This window comes from Tachyglossus aculeatus, chromosome 7 (genome assembly GCF_015852505.1).
Source record: "Tachyglossus aculeatus isolate mTacAcu1 chromosome 7, mTacAcu1.pri, whole genome shotgun sequence".
Lineage (NCBI taxonomy): Eukaryota > Metazoa > Chordata > Mammalia > Monotremata > Tachyglossidae > Tachyglossus > Tachyglossus aculeatus.
The window spans coordinates 18,906,409-18,933,152 of record NC_052072.1 but is presented as its reverse complement, the minus strand read 5'-3'; the positions used below and the strand labels follow the sequence as shown (position 1 = coordinate 18,933,152).

The 26,744-nt window shown below is 46.1% G+C and overlaps 1 protein-coding gene across 8 annotated transcripts in view; it reads right to left on the bottom strand.

Annotated features, from left to right (window-relative positions):
- The window catches only part of IP6K3 (inositol hexakisphosphate kinase 3), a 69,261-nt gene extending 43,242 nt beyond the window's left edge, over nt 1-26,019 (bottom strand). For 3 of the 8 annotated variants that reach the window (XM_038749660.1, XM_038749666.1, XM_038749667.1), the window contains exons 1-3: nt 22,995-23,197; nt 20,163-20,240; nt 16,289-16,432 (exon numbers count right to left, since the gene is read on the bottom strand). The gene's annotated coding sequence lies outside the window, so the exon portion shown is untranslated. The other 5 variants (XM_038749664.1, XM_038749662.1, XM_038749661.1 and 2 more) reach the window with 5 other exon arrangements.
- Between the last annotated feature and the right edge of the window lie 725 nt (nt 26,020-26,744).

Here is a 26,744-nt window from a genome sequence, read left to right as displayed (position 1 = left end):
AGTGGGAGAACCCGAGGATGTCCCTGAAAAAATGTCACTGGGGTTCCCTGAGGCAACACGGGCCCGGGGCATCTGATGCGTCTCCCGCCTCAATCGTCTCCCCAACATACGTTACTCCCTGACTCCTGGAGGAAAATGGCCCAGAAGTATTCTGCTTCAAGATGGTTTTGCCGAGAGCTCATCTGGGGGTCTTTATCTTCTCTAAGTTTTTTTTTTTACGGCTGGGAACATCAGCGTGACAAGAAGAGCTATCGTTCCCGGAGCCTGAAAGGTTCCTCGGCTTATTTGTGAGCCAAAAATCTCACTCCTGTCCATCCTCCCCGTGTTGTCATAACTTCTGACGCAGCCAGTTGCCGTGCGTCACTGAGCACACCGTCAGCGGTGCAGGGGGGATCAGCACAGCTGGGAGTAGGAAATAAGGCTTCTGTTTGCTCAGAAAGGCCCTTACTGACCTCTGGAGCGCAGCAACAATGACAAATCCAGGGGGAAGAGAGAGACAAAGAGGGAGAGAGAGAGAGAGAGATGGAAATGCAGAGGCTCCACATCTCGGTTGGACTCTCAGATGCCCCTCACTCATGGTAGAGAAAGCCCTGGGTCTAGATCTGGGGAAACAGGGAAGAAATCAATCACATTTCTTGAGAGCTTACTGTGTGCAGCGCACTCTTCTAAGCATTTCGGAGAGTACAATATCACAACGTTGGTAGACACCTTCCTTGCCCACAGTGAGTTTACAATCTAGAGGGGAGCAGCATGGCCTAGTGGATAAAGCACTGGCCTGGGAGCCAGAGGATATGGGTTCTAATCCTGGCTCGGCCATTTGCCTGCTGTGTGACTTTAGCCAAGTCGCTTAACGTCTCTGAACCTCAGTTTCCTCAATTGCAAAATGGAGAGTCAATACCTGTTCTCCCTCCTACTTAGACTGTGAGTGCTGTGTGGAACAGGGACTGATTAACTTGTACCTACACCGGAGCTTAGAACAGTGCTTGACATATAATAAGCGCTTAACGAATTCCATTAAAAAAAACTCAACAAACCACGACCATAGCCTAATTATGATCTCAAATGATCACTGATCCTCATCAGGCTTGAGGTCTACTCCCATATCGCTCTCCTCCCTAAGGGTTAGGTTAGCTAGACAAATCATTCCTAGCTATTATTATTTTTTGTAATAGGTATTTAATGACTTGGTAGGTATTTGATGAGCACTCACTGTATGCGAAGCACGACAGTGTACTAGACATTTGGGAACACATCAGAACAGTAGAGGATGTGCTCCTTGCCCTTGAAGTATTTACAACTGAATGGGGAAATGGTCAGGCACGAAGGCAAATCATTGGTTCAAGAGGAGAAACATAGATGCAATCGGTAATAATAAGAGTACCAATAAATAAATAAATCAGTGAAAGAAGTAAGCAGGTACTTGTGATTAAAGGAAGTGGGGTTAATGGGGGAATGATTCCTGGAGGAAGTAGCTTTTCAGGGGGTGTTTGGAGGTGAGGCAAATTTGTTGGGCAAATTTGAAGGGGAGAGAGAGCCAGTCATTCATTCATTCATTCAATCGTATTTATTGAGCGCTTACTGTGTGCAGAGCACTGTACTAAGCGCTTGGGAAGTACAAGTTGGCAACATATAGAGACGGTCCCTACCCAACGGTGGGCTTACAGTCTAGAAGAACGATAGGAGCAGTGGGTTGGAGACAGAAGAGTGGTGTGGCTCAGTAGAAAGAGCATGGGCTTTGGAGTCAGAGGTCATGGGTTCAAATCCCGACTCCATCAATTGTCAGCTGTGTGGCTTTGGGCAAGTCACTTCACTTTTCTGTGCCTTAGTTACCTCATCTGTAAAATGGGGATTAAGACTGTGAGCCCCCCATGGGACAGCCTGATCAGCTTGTAACCTCCCTAGAGCTTAGAACAGTGCTTTGCACATAGCAAGCGCTTAATAAATGCCATTATTATTATTATTTATCAGTGGAAAATGAGGTGCAGTTAAGTTAGCTTTGGGGGAGTGAAGAGTGGGAGCTGGGGTGGAGCAGGTGAATGGAGCAGATATAGGAAGCAGTGTGGTCCAGTGGATAGAACATGAGCTTGGGAGTAGAACGACCTAGATTCTAATGCTCATTCTGCTACTTGTATGCTGTGTGACCTTGAAAAACTCACAATAAACAAATATCGTATTTGTTAAGTACTTACTATGTGCCAGGCACTGTATTAAGCACTGAGGCAGCTACAAGCAAAGCCGGTTGGACACAATCTCTGTCCCACATGGGGCCTCACAGTCTCAATTCCCAACTTCTCTGTGCCTCAGTTACCTTATCTGTAAAATGGGGATTAAGACTGTGAGCCCTCTGTGGGACAGTGACTGCATCCAAGGTGCAATCTTGTATCCACCCCAGTGCTTAGTACAGTGCCTGGGACATAGTAATAATAATAATAATAATAATGATGGCATTTATTAAGCGCTTACTATGTGCACAGCACTGTTCTAAGTGCTGGGGTAGATACAAGGTAATCAAGTTGTCCCACGTGGGGCTCACAGACTTAATCACCATTTTCCAGATGAGGTAACTGAGGCACAGAGAGGTTAAGTGACTTGCCCAAGGTCACACAACCCATGACCTCTGACTCCAAAGCCCGGGCTCTTTCCACTGAGCCACGCTGCTTCTCTAAGCACTTAAAAAATGCCACAGTTAGATATGTAGCAAGGAGATAGCTGGTGCAGACTTAAAATAGCTCCTTCAACTATGGTATTCCCAAGCTCTTATCGTGTTCATCCCAGACTTTGAGGTTTATTTTGTTTTAATGAACAAATGTGGGTCAGTTTGAGGTGGAAAGATCTGGGTAGCCCTTGGTGATTTTTGAGGAGGTGTCATTCCCAGGGTCAGCTTAGCACAAGGAGGCAATTGGGCCCTGGGGATTTTTTAGTCTTCTTCTAGCCAGGAAGCAGAATGGCCTGGTGGAAAAAGCATGGGTCTGGGAATTAGAGGACCTGGGTTCTAATCTTGACTCCGCCACTCGTCTGCTGTGTGACCTCGGGCAAGTCACTTCACTTCTCTGGGCCTCAGTACCTTACCTGTAAAATGGGGATTAAGACTGATTCCCATGTGGGACGTGGCCTGTGTCCATCCTGATTACCTTGCAACTACCACAGCAGTAGTAAATCAATCGTAATGCTTAACAAATACCATTGTAAAAGAAGAAAAAGAAGATAATCTCTTTGCAACCGCAAGCATTGGTATCAATCCCCACTGTCATTTTGCTCCTGCACTTTGAGGTCCCCCGTTCTGTACTTCCTTTCCCGGTTCCGTTCCCTTATCTCTGGGGATAATAAAAATGAATCATCTGAGCATTAGCCAAATCTGTTAAGCCTGATTGCTTCAATTCCCCCTGAGGCCCGTTATCTGTCACACATTCCAACCGGGCATGCTCCACATGGGCTGCATTTTCCAACCCACTGGCCCCATCTCTAATAATAATAATAATAATGGTATTTGTTAAGTGCTTACTCTCTGCCAAGCACTGTACTAAACATTGGGGTAGAAACAAGGTAATCAGTGTACTAAACATTGGGGTAAAAACAAGATAATCAAGTCAGACACAGGTACTGTGTCTATGAGGAGGGAGAACAGGTATTTACAGATGAGGAAGCAGAGGCACGGAGAAGTGAAGTGACTTGCCTAAAGCCACACAGCAGGTAAGCAGTGGAGTCAGGATTAGAACCCAGGTCCTCTGATTCCCAGGCCCGTGTTGTTTCCTCCAGGCCATGCTGCTCTCCTCTTCCAGTACTTGCTATCGCAGTGGCTATAGAAGGAAGTAATCACTATTGCTCTCCTCAGTACAGACACTTAAAAATTCCAGGAGTTTTCTCCTTGTCATTTTCCCAGAAGAGCCCAACAGGCAGAAGAAAGTGAGAAAAAGAAGGGACAAGCTTTCAATTTAAGCACGAAATTGCCTTCCCACTAACTCTTCTCTCAGCTGCAGCTTCCTCCTTTACAGAAACCTACGCCATCTTTCAGAAAGAGGGCCCGTCCTTTCTATGGACAATGAGACATCATCTTCACCATCATCTTCGACAGTAACAATATTCATTTGAATAAAATCCAAGCTGATCTTGATAAATGAGACAAAAAAAATCCCAGAAGAGGAATACAAGTGGAAATTCGTGGACGTAGAGACCAAAAGCACAGAAATGCAGGATGGAGGAAGACTGGACGGAGCCAAGATGGACAGAAAAATCCCTAGGGGTCAGAGCTAGGACCCAGCCAGGAAACCCTGGATTGATCATGAAGGCAAGAAGATGGGTATTGGAAGGGAAATAGATTTTCCTATTGAGGAGATAAGCAGCACTCTTCCTGGGGTAAGGGAATGGAGTGGGTGAGGTGTGTGTGGAAAGAGAGACTGTTGCTGATTTGAAGGGATGGTTCAGCAGAGTTGGTAGACATAAACCCTACTTACAAGGAGTTTATGATCCTTCTCTAACTGCTCAGTTTTCCAGGAAAGATCTTTCAGGCTAATTCTGTTGTATTATACACTCCCAAGCGCTTAGTACAGTGCTCTGCACATAGTAAGCACTCAATAAATACCATTCATTGATTGACTGGCAGAATTAGAGGGGAGGTGACTGGCACTAGATTTGAGTATCAAGGGGAGTCCAAATGACAGAGGAATCAATCAATCGATCGTATTCATTGAGCGCTTACATGTGCAGAACACTATACTAAGCATTTGGGAGAGTACAATATAACAGTGTGGCTTAGTGGAAGGAGCAGGGGTTTGGGAGTCAGAAGATATGGGTTCTAATCCCGACTCTGCTGCTTGTCTGCTGTGTGATCTTGGGCAAGTCACTTAACTTCTCTGTGCCTCAGTTACCTCATCTGTAAAATGGGGATTAAGACTGTGAGCCCCAAGTGGGACAACCTGATCACCTTGTATCCTCCCCAGTGCTTAGAACAGTGCTTTGCACACAGTAAGCACTTAACAAATGCCATCATTATTATTAACAGACACATTCCCTCCCCACAATGAGCTTACAGACTAGAGGAATAAATCCTAATGCCAGTCAGAGGGAAAGCTGCGTGGCCTGTGAATGCTGTAGTGTACTTTCCAAGCACTTAGTACAGTGCTCTACACACAGTAAGCGCTCAATAAATACAATTGAATGAATGAATGAATGGATGGGGGAACAGAAAGTGGTGGTCTTTCCCCTTTGGTGCATTTACAAACAGTCTTAACTCTCCCGTCTGGGAAGTATGGCCTAATGGAAAGAATACGGTCCTGGGAGTCAGAGGAACTGGGTTCTAATCTAGCACTGCCACTTGTCCTCCATGTGACCTTGGGCAAGTCACTTTGCTTCTCTCTGCCTCAATTACTTCATCTGTAAAATGGGAATATAGACGGTGAGTCCCACGTGGGACAGAGACTGTGTCCAACCTGATTATCTTGTCTCTACCCCAGTGCCTGGCACATAGCAATGCTTAGCAAATGCCATTAAAAAAAAATTCTTTCCATAATGGTGGGTTTCATTTTTGGAATGTATCATCTCTCTGCTCCTCTTCCTTTAGTCAGTCAATCATATTTATTGAGCACTTACTGTGTGCAGAGCACTATATGAAGCGCTTGGTAGAGTACAATATAGGGGAGACAGATATTAATATAAATAAAGTTCCTTCACCAGTCTTGGCATCCAAGAGGGGAGCCTGGAGCAAGGAGAGGGGAACCTTCTCAGACGGGGAAGAAACCAGACACCCAGCTCAAAAGAGAAGAACCTGAGATGCCTTATTCTTTTTCCACCAGACCTTGGGGCTCGCTGCTATTACGGGGAAGTCAGTGAGAGTGTCTCCATTAAGGGAGCATGCAATTAAAGCTGGTAAAACCATTCAAGGCGGACTGAGAATGCTGCATTATCGACAGTCCCCCCGAACCCTCCTGAACCGTGTCCTCCTAATAAATCCAAGTAAAGGAAAATCACCGAAAAACAGCTTGTAGCAAAGGAAGGCTGTAATATAAAATGTGTCAGGCTACAAAATTCAAAAGCTGGGTATTTTATGGCCTGCCCACTCGGAACGGAGCCGCTAATGCACATTTCAGTGTCTTCTCCGAGCTCAAAGATTTCGTACAAATACCATTCGGTGTCTCTGCAATGCCCAAGGGAGCATTTTTAATCTATTAGAGATCAGCAGCTCCCCCTCAAAACCAGTTAAAGCTGGTTGGGTTGTAATGGGGAGGAGAGTTTAGAAATTTCTAAAACCAGCATCCACCCGTGCATCATCCTGACGTGGGCGGCGGGGGTCGGGGGGAAGGAGAACAATTTCCAGGGCAAAAATCGAGTTTTCTAAAACATCCTAAAGATTCCTCAGAGCCTCCAGATGCCCCCCAACTCTTCTCTCTTTCAGGGGACCCCACCCCAGCACCAGGGAGTGCCATGAATACCCAGCATGTCAGCACTTTGACATTGGGTATCACCAACCAAGCACCCAAACATTTGGTTCCCCCAAGAAGTTGGCAGCACATTTATTTCTCTGGGAAGATCATGCCTCCTCCAGAAGTGCAAAGGCACGCTCGCTATCTCTCCGTGGCAGAAATGTAATCCGCAGATGTTCTATCCCTTGAAAATTGGGGAGGTTGCTCCTTTTTTTAATGTAGAAAACTTCAAGTCTAAAAATGTTTTCAGAGCTTGAGGTCCAAATGTGATTTTTTCAATGTTTTCTTTTTTTGTTATGGTATGTGTTAAGCGCTTACGATGTGTCAAGCACTATTCTAAGCACTGGGGTAGGTATAAGTTAATTAGTTTGGATACAATCCCTGTCCCACATGGGGCTCACAGTCTAAGTAGGTGGGAGAACATCATCATCATCATCATCAATCGTATTTATTGAGCGCTTACTGTGTGCAGAGCACTGTACTAAGCGCTTGGGAAGTACAAGTTGGCAACATATAGAGACAGTCCCTACCAACAGTGGGCTCACAGTCTAAAAGACAGACATTTAATCTCCATTTTACACTGAGTGAACTGAGGCACAGAGAAGTAATAATAATGGTACTTTTTACACACTTACTAGGTGTCGAGCACTGGTCTAAGCACTGGGGTAGATACAGGCTAATCAGATTGGGCACCGTCCCTGTCCCTCATGGGCCTCACAATCTTAAACCCCATTTTGCAGATGAGGTAGCTGAGGCAAAGAGAAGTTAAGTGACTTGTCCAAGGTCACGCCGAAAGCATTTGTCAGAGTTGGGTTTAGAACCCAGGTCTTCAGGCTCCCAGGCCCACTCTCCACTAGGCCATGTTCTTCTCAGGTTCATTCATTCATCCATTCAGTCGTATTTATTGAGCGCTTACTGTTCATTAATTCACTCATTCAGTCGTATTTATTGAGCACTTACTGTGTGCAGAGCACTGTACTAAGCGCTTGGGAAGTACAAGTTGGCAACAGATAGAGACGGTCCCTACCCAACAACGTGCTCGTGGTCTAGAAGGGGGAGACAGACAACAAGACAAGACATGTGGACAGGTATCAAGTCATCAGAATAAATAGAAGTAAAGCTAAATGCACATCATTGACAAAATAAATAGAATGGTAAATATATACAAGTAAAATAAAAAGAGTAATAAATCTGTACAAACATATATGCAGGTGCTGTGGGGAGGGGAAGGAGGAGAGGAAAAAGGGGGCTGAGTGCGGGAAGGCCTCCTGGAGGAGGTGAGCTCTCAGTAGGGCTTTGAAGGGAGGAAGAGAGCGAGCTTGGCGGATGTGTGGAGGGAGGGCATTTTGGGCCGGGGGGAGAACGTGGGCCGGGGGTCAATCAATCAATCAATCGTATTTATTGAGCGCTTACTGTGTGCAGAGCACTGTACTAAGCGCTTGGGAAGTACAAGTTGGCAACATAAAGAGACGGTCCCTATCCAGAGTCAGAGACCTGGGTTCTAGAACGAGGCCCAGTGAGGAGGTAGGCGGCGGCAGAGGAATTGAAGCAATTACTACATATCAAGCACTATTCTAAGCACTCGGGTAGGTACAAATCAATCAGGTGATCGAATAAGATGATTATTAGTTTAGGGGTCCTGAGGCAGTTGACAAACTCCACAGCCTTGGTGGCAAGGAGCAGCATGGCCTAGTGGAAAGAGACTGGGTTTGGGAGTCATTCATTCATTCGTTTATTCAATCGTATTTATTGAGCACTTACTGTGTGCAGAGCACTGGACTAAGCGCTTGGGAAGTACAAGTTGGCAACATATAGAGACGGTCCCTATCCAGAGTCAGAGACCTGGGTTCTAATCCCGGCTCTGCCATTTGACTTGGGCAGGTACTTAACTTCTCGGCGCCTCAGTTACTTCATCTGTAAAATGGGGATGAAGACTGGGAGCCCCATGCGGGACATGAACTGTGTCCATTTATTTTATTTTGTTAATATGTATGGTTTTTTTGTCTGTCTCCCCCTTCTAGACTGTGAACCTGCTGTTGGGTAGGGACCGTCTCTAGATGTTGCCAACTTGTACTTCCCAAGCACTTAGTACACTGCTCTGCACACAGTAAGCACTCAATAAATGAATGAATAAATAAATAAATAATGGCATTTGTGAGAAGCAGTGTGGCTCAGTGGAAAGAGCTCGGGCTTTGGAGTCTGAGGTCATGGGTTTGAATCCCAGCTCCGCCACATGTCTGCCGTGTGACCTTGGGCAAGTCATTTAACTTCTCTGAGCCTCAGTTACCTCATCTGTAAAATGGGGATGAAGACTGTGAGCCCCCTGTGGGACAACCTGATCACCCTGCAATCGTCCCCAGCACTTAAAACAGTGCTTTGCACATAGTAAGCACTTAATAAATGCCATTATTATTGTTGTTAATAATAAATACTATTGAATGAATGAATGAATACATTCATTAGATACAAACCAATAATATCCAGCGCTTAGAACAGTGCTTTGCACATAGTAAGCAGTTAATAAATGCCATTATTATTATTAATAAATACTATTGAATGAATGAATACATTCATTAGATACAAACTAATAATATCCAGTGCTTAGAACATTGCTTTGCATGTAAGTGCTTAATAAATGCCATTATTATTAATAATAATAAATACTATTGAATGAATGAATGAATAATAATGATGGCATTTATTAAGCACTTACTATGTGCAAAGCACTGTTCTAAGAGCTGGATATTAAAAGCAGCATGGCTCAGTGGAAAGAGCCCGGGCTTTGGAGTCAGAGGTCACGGGTTCAAATCCCGGCTCCATCAATTGTCAGCTGTGTGACTTTGGGCAAGTCACTTCACTTCTCTGGGCCTCAGTTCCCTCATCTGTAAAATGGGGATGAAGACTGTGAGCCCTCTGTGGGACAACCTGATCACCTGGTAACCTCCCCAGCGCTGAGAATAGTGCTTTGCACATAGTAAGCGCTTAATAAATGCCGTTATTATTATCATTATCTACACCAGCACAGAGCACATGGTAAGCATTTAACAAATACCATTAAGACAACCAAACAAAAAAAAACCACGGTGGGGACATGATGTGAAACCCTAAATATCCCAAGTGAGGAGAGATTTGACTTCTTCCTTCGTCTCCCACAGAACATGCAGGCTGAAGAGACGGCTCTGGGCTTGGGCCAGGGACGTTGAGGGTGGGGATGGGGGGAGAGGGGACGTGTCATCATCATCATCATCATCATCAATTGTATTTATTGAGCGCTTACTGTGTGCAGAGCACTGTACTAAACGCTTGGGAAGTCCAAGTCGGCAACATATAGAGACAGTCCCTACCCAACAGTGGGCTCACAGTCTAAAAGGGGGAGACAGAGAACAAAACCAAACACACTAACAAAATAAATTAAATAGAATAGATATGTACAAGCAAAATAAATAAATAAATAAATAAATAGAGTAATAAATATGTACAAACACGTGTCACTGCCCAACCTCCCCCAAGTCTCCTCCTGGGAAGGAATCCCCATTCGTAACCATGCCCTGACCTCGCCAAGAGCGTGAAGGTATCCCAGAACTCAGAGATTGCAAAACGCCAGGTTCAAAATACTCCCCGTGACCTCTTCGTGGGGCAATATTCCTTCATTCAGTCATCCAGTCGTCATTATTCACTGCAACCTGTTTAGCAGTGGGGGTTCAGTGGACGGAGAGGAGCAGCGTGACACAGTGGTTAGACCACGGGCCTAGGAGTCAGAAGGTCATGGGTTCCAATTCCACCTCCACTGCTTGTCTGCTTGTGTGACCTTGGGCAAGTCGTTTCACTTCTCTGTGGCTCCGTTCCCTCTTTAAAAGGGGGGTTAAGACTGTGAGCCCCACATGGGACAACCTAATCACCTCGTATCCTGTATATATGTATATATGTTTGTACATATTTATTACTCTATTTATTTCTTTATTTTACTTGTACATATCTATTCTATTTATTTTATTTTGTTAGTATGTTTGGTTTTGTTCTCTGTCTCCCCCTTTTAGACTGTGAGCCCACTGTTGGGTAGGGACTGTCTCTATATGTTGCCAACTTGTACTTCCCAAGCGCTTAGTACAGTGCTCTGTAACACAGTAAGCGCTCAATAAATACGATTGATTGATTGATTGTTCGTATCTATCCCAGCACTATTCTAAGCACTTGGGTACCTGTATATATGTATATATGTTTGTATGTGTTTATTACTCTATTTTACTTGTACATATTTATTCTATTTATTTTATTTTGTTAATATGTTTTGTTTTGTTCTCTGTCTCCCCCTTCTAGACTGTGAGCCCACTGCTGGGTAGGGACCATCTCTATATGTTGCCAACTTGGACTTCCCAAGTGTTTAGTACAGTGCTCTGCACACAGTAAGCGCTCAATAAATACGATTGAATGAATGAATGAAGGTCATGGGTTCTAATTCTGACTCCACCACTTGTCTGCTTGTGTGACCTTGGGCAAGTCATTTCACTTCTCTGTGGCTCAGTTCCCTCATCTTTAAAAAGGGGGTTAAGACTGTGAGCCCCACATGGGACAACCTTATCACCCTGTATCTACCCCAGCACTATTCTAAGCTTTTGGGTACATGTATTATATGCATATATGTTGGTATGTATTTATTACTCTATTTATTTTATTTGTACATATTTATTCTATTTATTTTATTTTGTTAATATGTTTTGTTTTGTTGTCTGTCTCCCCCTTCTAGACTGTGAGCCCACTGTTGGGTAGGGATCATCTCTCTATGTTGCCAACTTGTACTTCCCAAGTGCTTAGTACAGCGCTCTGCACACAGTAAGCTCTCAATAAATACGATTGAATGAATGAATGAACTGGGTAGATACAAATCAATCAGGTGATCAAATAAGGTGATTATTAGTAAAATGTAAAATGGAGTTAAGACTGTGAGCCCCACATGGGACAACCTGATTACCTTGTATCTACCCCAGAGCTTAGAACAGTGCTTGGCACATATTAAGCTCTTAATAAATACCATTATTATTATTATTGTGAAGCAGCGTGGCTCAGTGGAAAGAGCACGGGCTTTGGAGTCAGAGGTCCTGGGTTCAAATCCCAGCTCCGCCAACTGTCAGCTATGTGACTTTGGGCAAGTCACTTAACTTCTCTGTGTCTCAGTTACCTCATCTGGAAAATGGGGATCAAGACTGTGAGCCCCCCGTGGGACAACTTGATCACACTGTAACCTCCCCAGTGCTTAGAACAGTACTTTGCACATAGTAAGCGCTCAAAAAATGCCATTATTATTATTATTATTATTGAGTTTTATTGACATTGAGCACAGTAATTTCATAAAGAAGCAGCATGGCTCAGGGGAAAGAGCCCGGGCTTTGGAGTCAGAGGTCATGGCTTCAAATCCCAGCTCTGCCAACTGTCAGCTGTGTGACTTTGGGCAAGTCACTTAACCTCTCTGTGCCTCAGTTACTGCATCTGTAAAATGGGGATTAAGGCTGTGAGCCCCCTGTGGGACAACCTGATTGCCTTGTAACCTCCCCAGCGCTTAGAACAGTACTTTGCCCATAGTAAGCGCTTAATAAATGCTATTACTACTATAAAGGACCTTCTAACGAGGGAAATGGCTTTTTAATGAAGGAAGGCCACTAGGTACGGGGGTGGGGGGCATGTCTCTGTGCATGCATGCATGCATGTATGTGTGCGTGGGTTGATGCTCCCTGCTTGAACAGAGTGTCTAGCTGAGTTTTGTTTCCCACGGGATCGCCTGCGACTGCCTTCTATCCAGCAGAGGGAAGCATCAGACACCGCGGAAAATTTCTCCCCGGGAGAGACATTATTTCTTCAATCAATCAATCAATTGGTCAATCAATAATTTGGGGCCTAGTCCTTCCTCCCGACACAGACACATTCCCTACAATTTCCCAGATGTTTTCCTTTTTTTTTTTCCAGTTAAGCGACCGAAGCCATCGCTAAACTGCTCTGGCTAACAAGTTAAAGTAAAGATTGCCGCAGATTCACCGGTCTTGCTGTTTCTCTACCCCTAAATACGCCTTGGTACTGCAGGGTGGTTACCCTAATGGAGGTGGGGGCGGGCAGGGGGAGTTGCTCCAACCTGTCAGATCCAGCAGCGTGGCTCAGTGGAAAGAGCACGGGTTCAAACCCCTGCTCCGCCAATTCATTCAACCGTATTTATTGAGCGCTTACACTCAATACAGCAGAGCACTGTACTAAGCCCCTGGGAAGTACAAGCTTGCAACATATAGAGACGGTCCCAACCCAACAGCGGGCTCACAGTCTAGAAGATTGCCAGCTGACTTTGGGCAAGTCACTTAACTTCTCTGGGCCTCAGTTACCTCATCTGTAAAATGGGGATGAAGACTGTGAGCCCCCCGTGGGACAACCTGATCACTTTGTAACCTTCCCAGTGCTTAGAATGGTGCTTTGTACATAGTAAGCACTTAATAAATGCTATCATTATTATTATTATTTTTGGGTGATGTGAATGGGGAGGTGTGAACCGGGCTGCTCTGACCAGTTCATTCATTCAATCGTATTTATTGAGCACTTACTGTGTGCAGAGCACTGTACTAAGACCAGTTCTAGCCATTCAATTGACTGGACCATCGGCCCTCGAAAGAGAGGGGCAGAATCCTTAGAAGAGACACATAATTCAATCCCTAGGGTGGCTGAGAAGTCTCCTTCCCTAGAGATTTGTAGGATTTAAGAAATCCTCCTTAGATCTGGGCTGGCAGAGGTGGGAAAGAAATGACTTCTGCCTCAGTCCCAGCTCTACCTCCCCATGGCAGACTCCAGGCAGGGCATCTGCCTCTCCCTACGAAAGGTATTAACCATAACAATGGTATTTATTAAGTACACTCACTAGACTAGTGCTAGGATAAGTACAAGAAAATCAGATCAGGCACAGTCCCGACTCCATACCTGGCTCACGATCTAAGGGGGAGGGAGAGCAGTCATTTTAGCTCCCATTTTACAGAGCAGAAAACCGAGACCCAGAGAGGTTCAGTGACTTACTTGTGCAAAGACACATGTCATGACAGAGGAAGAGCTAAAACTAAGCCCAGGTCTTCCTGTTTCCCAGTCTAGGGCTCTTTATTAATTTATTTTTAATGGTATCTGTTAAGCACTTACTATATGCCTTTATTCCTGCCCCCTCCCAGCGCCACAGCACTTATGTACCTAAATGTAATTTATTTATATTAATGTCTGTCTCTCCCCCTAGACTGTAAGCTCATTGTGGGCAGGGACTGTGTCTGTTTATTGTTGTATTGTACCCTCCCAAATGCTTAGTAGAGTGCTTGGCACTCAGTAAGCACTTAACAATAATAATAATAATGATAATGGCATTTGTTAAGCACTTACTATGTGCCAAGCACTGTTCTAAGCGCTGGGGAGGATACTAGGTGATCAGGTTGTCCCACGTGAGGCTCACAGTCTTAATCCCCATTTTACAGATGAGATAACCGAGGAACAGAGAAGGTTAAGTGACTTGCCCAAAGTCACACAACTGACAATATGACTGACTGAATGAATGAATGTGCCAGGCACTTTACTGGGCACTGGGGTAGTTACAAGCTAATCAGGTTGGACACAGGTCATGTCCCACAGTATTAATCCCCATTTTTCAAATGAGGTAACTGAGGCCTAGAGAAGTTACCTGACTTGCTTACACAACAAAACAAACAAACAAGTGGCAGAGCTGGAATTAGAATTCAGGTCCTTCTGACTCCCGAGCCTGTGCTCTGTCCACTAGGACACACTGTTACCGTTGGTTAAAGCGGCCTCCTCCTGTTTTCCATCTGTAAAATGGGGAAAACGATACCTGCTTCCTCCTGCCTCACAGAACTATTGGGGGGATAAAATGATATCATTGACGTGAACCACAAAGAGGCAGTTGTCATTAGTCTCCTGACATCTCAGGCAGCCTGTGATTCCTTCCTGCTCATTGAGACCCACCTCTTACGGCCAAACAGTCCCAGCTCGATGAATCCAATAGCTGCTCCTGCCTGCCTGCCTCTCTCCCTGCCTCCCTCCCAGCTTTTCACCTCCGCACTTTCCGCTCTGTCAGCCGGGCACCACATTATTTCTCGGTGAATTTCAAAGTGCGGCTTTTCTCCACCTCACAGGGATCTGGCTCGATGGGAAAGAATAATTGTATTGTGTGGCAGAGTACCTCGGAATGAAACGCTCCACGCGCTCCCAGTTGCCCTCTCATAAATCCTGGGCCCACCATGCCCGCCTGCCCCCCTGGCTGTTCCTTGGATTTCCTCCCTTGGAAGAATATAATGTTCCTAAAGTTTATCGTTGGTCCTCTAGCCTCTGATGAACCAGATCTCCGAGATACAGGCCTCTGCAGGGGAATGATTTATTCAGCTCTCTTGCTCAGCCAGAGGGAAAAAAATAAGAGACAGCGACAGAGACAGAGAGGGAGAAACAGAAAGCGAGAGAGGGAGAAACAGAAAGCGAGAGAGGGAGAAACAGAAAGTGAGAGAGGGAGAAACAGAAAGATAGAGAGCGAGGTAGAGAGATGGAGAGGGAGGAAGAGAGGGAGGAGAGAGAGTCAGAAAGCAGGAGACAGGGAGATAAAGTGAGACAGAACAGAAAGAGGGCGAGACAAAGACAGAAAATGAGGCAGAGAGATAGAGAGAAAGAGAGGAGGAAAAGAGAGAGACAGAAAGAGGGAGACAGAGAAAGTGAGACGGAGAGGGAGAAAGAGATAGAATGAGGGAGATAGAGAGGAGAGAACTACAGGGGGAGGAAGCAGAGAAACAAGAGAAGAGGCAGAGACAGAGTGAGGGAGCCAGGGAGACACTCACACGGAGAGAAAGCAGGGAGAAAGAGAGGAGACAATCAATCAACCAATCAATCGCATTTATTGAGTGCTTACTGTGTGCAGAGCACTGTACTAAGCGCTTGGGAAGTACAATTTGGAAACATAGAGAGACAGCCCCTTCCCAACAGTGGGCTCAGAGTATAAGAGACAGAGAGAGTCTCTCAATCTGGCACTGCCTTCCTCTGCTGACACCCCCAATCTACCCACATACTGGTTGGGAGTTGAGTAGGTTTTCTGAGTAGGTTCTGGGGAAGCCCTGAAACTCACACCCTGTAGCTTTCCTCTGGGTCCAGGGCAGGCCTGGCTGCACCCTGGGGCAACTGGCCAGAGCCTTTCTGCTGCTCCTGTTTCGGCCTCCTGGCAACCTACCCCGCTGACCGTCCATCTGCCTTCTTGTGGTGGTAAGGTGGGGACAGGACGCGCTGTCCCCTGGCCTCCAGCCTTACCAGGGGGCACCTCCTGCTTCCCCCAAACAGGCGGCAATTTTAAACTCCAGCAGCTGCCCCGGATAAACCATCCCGGCCAGCCGTGCCATCCACCTCCCACGTCCGGGCCCTCAGCCGTGGCCCCAGTGAGGTGTTAAATATCAGGAGCCAACGGGAATCTCTTGGATTCAGCACAGTGGCAGCGGCTGCTGATCGCCAGCCCGCCAGTCTTCCTATGGCCTCCAGCCCTCGAGGCTCTAAGAGCACTTCAGTGGTAGTAGGACATTGGAGTGGCAGCCCTGAGGGACCCAGGGCATGGAGGAAAAGAGGAAATGACATCACTCTGCTCCTGCAGGTGAGGTCCCGGGGCACCCTGCATCCAAGCCAACTGAGTCCCGTCCACCTGAGGGCCAGCAAGGCGACTGTCCGGGAGCAGAAACGTGATCCGTCTCTTTGGACTGGGCTCGCCTGCTCAACCGGACAGAGGCTGGTGACTCGGTCTGAGTCCCAAAAGCCTGGTCTCCCCCGGCCTCCTGCCCTCCCTTCTGACTATGCCCAGCCCAATGAGGGGCAGGGAGGACACTCACCCCAGCTTGTTCCAGCGGAGGCTGCTCGGTGCCCGTGGGTGGGGAAGGAGGCCTCCTGCCCAGTGGTCCAAGGGAGCGGCTCGCTCCGTGCTCCGGCGAAGGCTCTGCTCCCTGGGTTTCCTCTGGGTGGAAAATCCAGGCGGGCTGGGCAACACGGGGAGGTGGGGAAGGGATGTCACCTGACCTTCTGGGGAATAGTTGGCAAGGCCTCGGGTATGTTCAGCTGTCAGCGGAGGTTGCCGGAGGGCGGGGCGGGCAGGCATCTGACCCAGACCGAGCCACGGCCTCTCTGCGGGGGCGGCTCTTCCCTCCAGAGGGGGACGGGGAAGAGAGGTGAGCCCCATCCCACGGTGATGAGGACAACCAGGCTGGCTGGTGAATCAGGCCCTAGTCGCCGGCTTCCTGGTTCCAACTGTGACTCAAGCCCCCCGCCCCTCAAAACTAGCAGCGTCTTCAGACAGCGCAGGGGCGGACACGGTGCTTCCCACCTCTGGCTAATGGAGCTTTTCTCTCAGTTGGTTTTGCTGCCCTCCTCATCCCGTTGTCGAGGGAGTTGGTCAATGGCAAATCCAGCTTGAGAAGCTGCGTGGCTTAGTGGATTAATAATAATAATGATGATGGTATTTGTTAAGCGCTTACTATGTGCCAAGCGCCGTTTGAGGCACTGGGGTAGCTACAAAGTAACCGGGTTGTCCCACGTGGAGCTCGCAGTCTTCATCCCCATTTCACAGATAAGGTGACTGAGGCTCAGAGAAGTGAAGTGATTTGCCTAAGGTCACAGAGCAGACATGTGACAGGGCTGGGATTAGAACCATGTCCTCTGACTCCCAAGCCCGTGTTTTTGCAGTGTGGCTCAGTGGAAAAGAGCCTGGGCTTTGGAGTCAGAGGTCATGGGTTTGAATCCTGGCTCTGCCACTTGTTGGCTGTATGACTTTGGGTGAGCCACTTAACTTCTCTGGGCCTCAGTTATCTCAACTGTAAAATGGGGATGAAGAATGTAAGCCCCCTGTGGGACAACCTGATCACCTTGTATACTCCCAGCGCTTAGAACAGTGCCTTGCACATAGTAAGTGTTTAATAAATGCCATTATTATTATTATTATTATTATTATTTTACGGATGAGGTAACTGAGGCACAGAGAAGTTAAGTGACTTGCCCAAGGTCACATATCTGTTCCTCTCCAGCTCTAGAATGTCCTTTCAGGGACTGGCCCAATAGCTCATTTAGATGGAAAGGGGAGATCAAATCCCGGCTCTGCCACTTGTCAGCTGTGTGACTTTGGGCAAGTCACTTAACTTCTCTGGGCCTCAGTTCCCTCATCTGTAAAATGGGGATTAAGATTCTGAGCCCCCCGTGGGACAACCTGATCACCTTGTATCTCCGCAGCGCTTAGAACAGTGCTCTGCACATAGTAAGCGCTTAACAAATTCCATCATTATTATTATTATCAAGTTTGTGGATGGGATCCAGTTCAGTTTTGTGGAACACCTGCCCCTACAGCCTACTGGGAAAGTTAATGTCCAGGATTTCACTCTGATTCATGGGCAGCATCTGCTACAGGAAGGCTACGCGGGAAAGTCTTTTGGTCGTAGTGATCGTACTCAATTGCATTTCACATTTTTTACGGGGAAAGAAGGGATATTATATTCTTGAAATAGATAACCACGGTTAACTATGAACCTTAGTGAACATAAAGCTGAAGGGAGTAGCTATGAGAAAAGTAGCCCCCTAGAAGCCTGGAGGCTGTTACTGGGAGCCCGAGTCAAACAACTGTCAAAGAATAAAACATAAAACATCAGAAATATTTCCTAGGGAAAGGTGATCTAAACTCCACCTGCACAGGGGCCTTCTGAGTCAAAACCTCCCAACATCAATCCGGGGAGGGGCCGGATTGGAGGGAGAAGCAGTGTGGCTTAGTGGAAAGAGCCCAGGCCTGGGATTCAGAGGACCTGAGTTCTAATCCCGGCTCTTCCACTTGTCAGCTGTGTGACTTTGGGCAAGTCACTTAAATTCCCTGTGCCTCAGTTCCCTCACCTGTAAAATGGGGATTAAGACTGTGAGCCCCACGTGGGACAACCTGATCACCTTGTATCGATCCCAGCGCTTAGAACAGTGGTTGGCACATAGTAAGTGCTTAACAAATACCATCATTATTATTATTATATGGGACCTGATGATCTTGTATCTACCCCAGTGCCTAATGCAGTGCTTGGCACGTAATAAGCACCTAATAAAAGCCAATTTAATACTATCACTATTATGGCTCAGTGGAAAGAGCACGGGCTTTGGAGTCAGAGGTCATGGGTTCGAATCGCGGCTCCCCCACATGTCTGCTGTGTGACCTTGAGCAAGTCACTTAACTTCTCTGAGCCTCAGTTACCTCATCTGTAAAATGGGGATTAAGACTGTGAACTCCACATGGGACAACCTGATCACTTTGTATCCTCCGCCAGTGCTTAGAACAGTGCTTTGCACTTAGTAAGCGCCTAACAAATGCCAACATTATTATTATTATTATTATTATTATTATTATTATTATTATTATAGTTTTCACTTATGACTCAGGGAAGAGACCTGGGGATTATCAAGCACCTAGTACAGTGCTCTGCACACAGTAAGCGCTCAATAAATGCAACTGAATGAATTCTTATCAACTTTCATTCCAATTGCACTTCGGTGTCAGGCAGGGAGTGAAATGACCAGCAAAATGCTGAGCAATCTCAGGAAAGTACTGTAGACTGAAAGCTCCTTGTGGGCAGGGATTGGTCTTTCAACTATGTTCTACTGTACTTTCTCAAGCTCTTAGACCAGCATTCTACACACAATAAACACTCAATAAATACTGCTAATTAATTGACTGATCGATCATTGATCCTAGAAAATGGAACCCGGCTCCGCCAATTGTCAGCTGTGTGACTTTGGGAAAGTAACTTAACTTCTCTGGGCCTCAGTTACCTCATCTGTGAAATAGGGATTAGGACTGTGAGCCCCCCGTGGGACAACCTGATCACTTTGTAACCTCCCCAGCACTTAGAACAGTGCTTTGCACATAGTAAGCGCTTAATAAATGCCAATTAAAAAAAACAAAAAAACCCCAGACCTTGTTTCATCTCCCTTTGGAATACCACATGCAGCTCTCATTGAATGTCTTTTTTATGGTATTTGTTAAGTGCTTACTATGTGCCAGGCACTGTACTAAACAGTGGGCTGGATACAAGCAAATCCCTCATAATCTAGTTGACATTTTACAGATGAGGCAACTGAGGCCCAGACAAGTGCAGTAACTTGCCCAAGGTCACCCAGCAGATAAATGCTCTCACACAGTAAGCGCTCAATAAATACGATTGAATGAATGAATGAAAAGTAGTGGAGTCAGAATTAGAACTCAGTTCCTTCTGATACCCAGATCCATATTCTAGAGAAGAAGCGTGGCTCAGTGGAAAGAGCATGGACTTTGGAGTCAGAGGTCATGGGTTCAAATCCCATCTCCAGCAATTGTCAGCTGTGTGACTTTGGACAAGTCACTTAACTTCTCTGGGCCTAAATTACCTCATCTGTAAAATGGGGATTAAGACCGTGAGCCCCCCATGGGACAACCTGATCACCTTGTAACCTGAACAGTGCTTTGCACATAGTAAGTGTTTAATAAATGCCATCATTATTATTATTATTCAATGGGCCAAGCTGCTTCATTTGGTGCATTGCTCCGGATAGGCATTCGATATTACTATGAAACAGGCCAGAACATATGTTCTTATTTTCTAAGGATCTGACCAATTCACGGTAAGCTGGAAGCATGGCATAATAGACTCCTCTTAATGAACCCCAGGATCATTTTCTGTTTTTGGTAAGAACCCCAGAGAACTCACTCACTTTCAGCTTGTAGTTCACTCTGATAGCCGGGTCTTCTTCTTCATTACTTGAGCCCGGCTTTTTTTCCACATCTGCAATCTATGAAAGACATTTTATCTCTAAGTGAGTAACCTTTAACTTATTGAACTTCATTCAATCGATCCTATTTATTGAGCATTTACTATGTACTAAGTACTCGGGATGGTACAATACAGCAGAATTAGCAGACGTATTCCCTGCCTCTAATGAACTTACAGACTCAGAGGGGGAGAAAAACATTAATATGAATAAATAAGAAGTTTATAATATATAATTTAAAGATATGCTTATAAGTGCTATGGGCTTGGGGAAGGGCTAATATTAAGTGTAGAAGGGTCACAGATGGAAGTGCAGAGATGATGAAGGAGAGAGAGCCGGGGAAAAGAGCGCTTACTGTGTGCAGTAAGCACTCAATAAATAAATAAATACGATTGATTGATTGAAAAGAGGGTTTAATTGGGGAAGGTCTCTTGGAGGAGATAATAATAATAATAGCATTTGTTAAGCGCTTACTATGTGTGAAGCACTGTTCTAAGCGCTGGGAGGGTTACAAGGTGATCAGGTTGTCCCACATGGTGCTCACAGTCTTAATCCCTATTTTACAGATGAGGGAACTGAGGCACAAATTAGTTAAGTGACTTGCCCAAAGTCACACAGCTGTCAATTGGTGGAGCCGGGAATTGAACCCATGATCTCTGACTCCCAAGCCCGGGCTCTTTCCACTGAGCCATGTTGTGGGAAAGGGGTCAGCAGCAAGATTGAAGAGATCGGGGCCCAGTGAGTAAACTGGCACTAGAGGAGTGAGGTGCTCTGCCTGGGCTGTAATAGGCGATTAGTGAGGTGAGGTAGGATAGGGTGAGCTGATTGGGTGCTTTAAAGTCAGTGGGAAGACATTTCTGTTTGATGTGGAGGTGAATAAGCAGCCATTGGAGGTTCTTGAGGAGTGGGGAGACATGAACTGATCATTTTTGTGGATAAATGATTCCTGCAGCAGAGTGAAATATAGATTGGAGTGTGGAGAGACAGGAGCCCAGGAGGTCGGCAAAGAGGCAGATGCGTCAAGGCTGGATAGGAGCAGTACTTGGATCAGCATGAAGAGGAAAGGGCAGATTCTGGCAGTGTTGAACCAACAGGATTTGGTGATAGATTGAATATGTGGGTGGAATGAGGGAGATGAGTCGAGGACAACGCCAAGATTACGGGTTCATGAGGTAGGGAGGGTAGTGGTGTTGTCTGCAGTGATGGGAAAGACATTCTTTTATTGATGACCCATTTTTCTAAATGATGCGGTCCCTCGGAATTATCTCTTATCCTTCTTCCAAGGAACCACGCTCGGTTTGCTTGGAACCTACTCCCGTCTAGGCTGCAAGCTCGTTGTGGGCAGGGAATGGGTCTGTTATATTGTTTATATTGGGAGAGTCCAATAGAGTTAATGGATCCCTACCCTCAAGGAGTTTACAATCTAGTGGATTTTACAATCCAGTAGAGTTTACAATCTAGAGTAGTTTACAATCTAGTGGATTTTACAATTCAGTGGAGTTTACAATCTAGTGGCTTTTACAATGCAGTGGATTTTACAATTTAGTGGAGTTTACAATTTAGAGGATTTTATAAATCCAGTGGAGTTTGCAATCGAGAGTTTTCATTCTAGAGGAGTGTACAACCTAGTGGATTTTACAAAGCTAACTAGCGGAGTTTACAATCTAGGGGATTTTATACTCTAAGGGAGTTTACCATCTAGGGGAGTTAACAGTCCAGTGAATCTTACAATCTAGTAGATTTTATAATCTAGCGGATTTTACAATCTGGGGGAGTTTACATTCTAGAGGATTTTATAGTCTACAGGATTTTACAAACTAAAGGAGTCCACAATCTAGTGGATCTTGCAATCTAGAGTGTATTACAATCTAGAAGAGTTTACAATCTAGGTGATTTTACAGTCTAGAGGAGTTTACAGTCTAGGGTATTTTACCATCTAGAGGAGCTCAGAACCTAGGGTATTTTACCGTCTAGAGGAGTTCACAATCTAGGGAATTTTACAATCCAGAGGAGTTCACAATCTAGGGAATCTTAGATCTTACAATCCAGTAGATTTTATAATCTAGTGGATTTTACAATCTGGGGGAGTTTACATTCTAGAGGATTTTACAGTCTACAGGATTTTACAAACTAAAGGAGTCCATAGTGGATCTTGCAATCTAGAGGGGTTTACAATCTAGAAGAGCTTACAACCTAGGTGATTTTACAGTCTAGAGGAGTTCACAGTCTGGGGAATTTTACCATCTAGAGGAGTTCACAATATAGGGTATTTTACCATCTAGAGGAGTTCACAATCTAGGGAATCTTACAATCCAGAGGAGTTTACATTCTATTCATTCAATCGTATTTATTGAGCGCTTACTGTGTGCAGAGCACTGTACTAAGCGCTTACATTCTAGGCCAGAAGGCTGAGTGCCAGGTTGTATTAAGAGCCCTTATCAGGGTGGGGTCCAGGGACCTCAGATCTTGGGGTCACAGGCAGGGCCCTAGTCAGGTCAGATCTGCCCAGCAGCTCCTCGGTCCTTTGAGGACACAGGCACTGTGCCACGATTTCATCTGGCTGTGGGGAAGAAGAAAGGAGTTGGAGGAAAGGTGGGCTGGGGCACGGCAGGAGAACCAGTGCTCACCCAGGATCTGTGGATCTGCGGCCCACCTGGTGTCCCCCACCTCTGCCTCCCTATCCACTCCGGGTCACGGCGTCACTAGGGACGGGAGGCTTCACCCCACTTCTACAGGGCAAGTTTGCCTTTGGGCCCCCACGGCTGTATACTGTACCCCCTTCCCAGGCTTCTTGGTCTCATCGGGTCCCGCCTTCGCACTGGCTCCTTCCTGCTGGTGCCCCAAGCTTGTCAAAAATCGTTTTTTCTAAAAGTTCACTTTTTCGGCTCTTGCCATCTTAGTTTCTTCTGTTCCTTAGGATCTCGAAGGCTAGCATTTTGTGATCGTTTCCACCCAGGTCTCCGTCCACCTTCGAATCCTCTATTTCTCCAGAACCGACCCCTGATCTGCTATTGGTGGCTTTTGGTTTGGCCCCCAGTGAGGTCACAATTTTCAAGGGGCCCAGCCTTGTTAAGGGTGGAGCGGGGGTCTTGGCGGTCTCCTGGGTTACGGGCCGAATGATAACTGCGGTATTTGTTAGGCGTGTACTATTCATTCATTCAATCAATCGTATCTATTGAGCGCTTACTGTGTGCAGAGCACTGTACTAAGCGCTTGGGAAGTACAAGTTGGCAACATATAGAGATGGTCCCTACCCAACGACAGGCTCACAGTCTGGAAAGGGGAGACAGAGAACAAAACAAAACATATTAACAAAATAAAATAGAATAAACATGTACAAATAAAATAGAGTAATAAATACGTACAAACATATACTATGTTCCAGGCACTGTGCTACATGCTGGGGTAAATAATAATGGCATTTGTTAAGCACTTACTATGTGCAAAGCACTATTCTAAGCACTGGGGAGGATACAAGGTGATCAAGTTGTCCCACGTGGGGCTCACAGTCTTAATCCCCATTTTACAGATGAAGTAGCTGAGGCCCAGAGAAGTGAAGTGACTTGCCCAAAGTCACCCAGCTGACAAGTGGCGGAGCCAGGATTTGAACCCATGACCTCTGACTCCCAAGCCTGGGCTCTTTCCATTGAGCCACGCTGCTTCTGCAAATACAAACTAATCAGGTTGGATGCAGTCCTTGTCTCACACAGGGCTCACGGTCTAAGTCCCCATCAATCAATCAATCATATTTATTGAGTGCTTACTGTGTGCAGAGCACTGTACTAAGCACTTGGGAAGTACAAGTTGGCAACATATAGTGACAGTCCCTACCCAACAGTGGGCTCACAGTCTAAAAGGGGGAGACAGAGAACAAAACCAAACATTCTAACAAAATAAAATAAATTTATGAGGTAACCGTGGCACAAAGAAGTGAAGTGACTTGCCCAAGGTCACACAACAGACATGTGGCAGACTCCGCGGCCTGCGCTCTATCCACTAGGCCACCATTTCTAAAACCCTGCCCCATCTCCGACCTCCCCAACTCTGACTTCCATTTTCCCCACACCAAAGTCTCCCCCTTCCAGACTGTGAGCCCATCGTTGGGTAGGGACCATCTCTATATGTTGCCAACTTGTACTTCCCAAGCGCTTAGTACAGTGCTCTGCACACAGTAAGCGCTCAATAAATACGATTGAATGAAGGAATGAACCTGACTCTCCCCTGCTCCCTTCAGCTCTGCCTTCACACCACAGTCTCAGATGACCTATTGAAAAGCAGCATGGCCCAGTTGCTAGCGCAGGGGCTTGGGAGTCAGAGGACGTGGGTTCCAATCCTGGCTCCATCACTTGTCTGCTGTGTGACCTTGGGCAAGTCACAGCTTCTCTGTGCCTCAGTTACCTCATCTGCAAAATGAGGATTAAGAGTGTGAGCCCCATGTGGGACAGGGTCTATGTCCAATCTGATTACCTTGTATCTACCCCAGTGCTTAGAACAGAGCTTGGCACAGAGTAAGCATTTAACTATTATTATAGTTATTGCCTGTCATTGTCATAATAATAATAATAATTTTGGTATTTGTTAAGCACTTACTATGTGCCAGACACTGCACTAAGTTCCTGGGTGGATACAAGCAAATTAGGTTGTACATAGTCCCTGTCCCACATAGGGCTCAGTCTCAAGCCCCATTTTTCAGATGAGGTAACTGAGGCGCAGAGACGAGAAGTGACTTGCCCAAGGTCACACAGCAGACAAGTGGTGGAACCGGGATTAGAACTCAGGTCCTTCTTACTCCTCGGCCCGTGTTCTATCCACTGGGCCACAGTGCTTTTTAACGGTTTCTTAGACACCAAGAAACAAGTGACAAGTGACAAGAGACAAGAAACAAGACACCAAGAAACCAGTGCTTTTTAACCGCTAACGGTCCTCTACACTGTAAGATCGTTGTGGACAGGGAGCATGTCTATCAACTCTGTTAAACTGGACTCTCTCAAGCGCTTAGTACAGCGCTCTGCACACAGTAAGTGCTCAGTAAGTACCACTGATTGGTTGACTGATTGCTGGTACCAGGGTTTGGCAGGATAGTTTGAAGAAGCAGTATTTTTATGGTACTTGTTAAACACTTACTATGTTCCAAGAACTGTACTAAGCACTGGGGTTGATACAAGCTTATCCGGCTGGACACAGTCCCCCTCATGGGGCTCACAATCTTTATCCCCATTTTACAGACAAGGTGAATGAGGCACAGAGAAGTTAAGGGATTAGCCCAAGGTCACACAGCAGACAAGGGGCAGAACCGGGATTAGAACCCAGGTTCTTCTGACACCTCCATACACTGGGCCACGCAGCTTCCCATCGTCTAGGGATATTTGCATACAAATTAGCTAAGAGACCCCGTAAGCAGCCATGACCCCTATTTGAGAATGCAGCAATAACTGGCAATAAGCAATAATTCCTGAAAAACATCTTTCAAGTCAATCAAGCCCAGTGGCACCTGCTAACCAGAAATTGCCCCACCCCAGAAGATTTAAGCATCTTTTAGGCCTGGCTGACCTGGTTTTGGAGTAAAATCCCAGTGCGTCTGAGTTGGGACAGGCAGAGAGATCGCTCAGGAGGGCGAGGTAGGCCAGTTTCCGTTGCCTGATCAGGGGCCCAGGGACCCACAGGGCATTCTTGAACATTCCTCTTCTAGGGGAACCATGAGATCCCTTGTTTTACTTTGATAACGGCATTTACCCTATATTATTAGCCAGAGTAGCAGTAACGGGATTCTTCTAGATGGAGAGATGGTGCCCTGAGCCGGTCTCTGAGAATCTCTTGAACGTTGCATGTTGTTCCCATGGAAATACCGTTGGGTGTCTTTTTGCCCCAGGGCATTCTGAGAGCAGTGCCTCAGGCCCCAGTAGCCTTAGAGAGGAAACGTCCATCCCATCACCAACAGACCAAGGGGCTTGAGTTGTTTCTACAGGAAAGGTGATGGTTTGCCCTGAACCATCCACCCTCTCTCCAGGCTTCATCTGACATTGCCGAATTGTCGGCTGTGGGATCTTTCCCTAGAGAATCTGTTTGGGCTGTATCATTTTTCTGACACTAGAACATCTGTGATATTTTACTTACCATTAGGGAATTCTTGTCCACTGCTATTAAGCCGTAAGTCTTTTAGCTATTAAAAGCTCCCACAAACAGCGTTCGCCGAACATCCTTCCGCCTCCTGGATTTCTGGGGGGAATGTCCTGCCACATAAAGAAGGGGAAACAGTTGTTTGATAAAGGCCGCATCCTCCCTTTCCAAGGCTGAGAAACATGGATTTTATCAGTCTTTTCTGCATTCTCCCTGACAGCAGCTGGCAGCAAGGGAAGGGAGTTGACTGATCTCTCTCAGCTGCCTGGTGTGTGGGACAGCCACCTGGACACCGAGGTTGCTTCTGGTACTGTTTTAATTTATGTCCTTTTCTTTAATTCTTTTTAATGGCATTTGTTGAGCACTTTGTGCCTGGCATTCTACTAAGCGCTGGAGTAAACAGGTAGG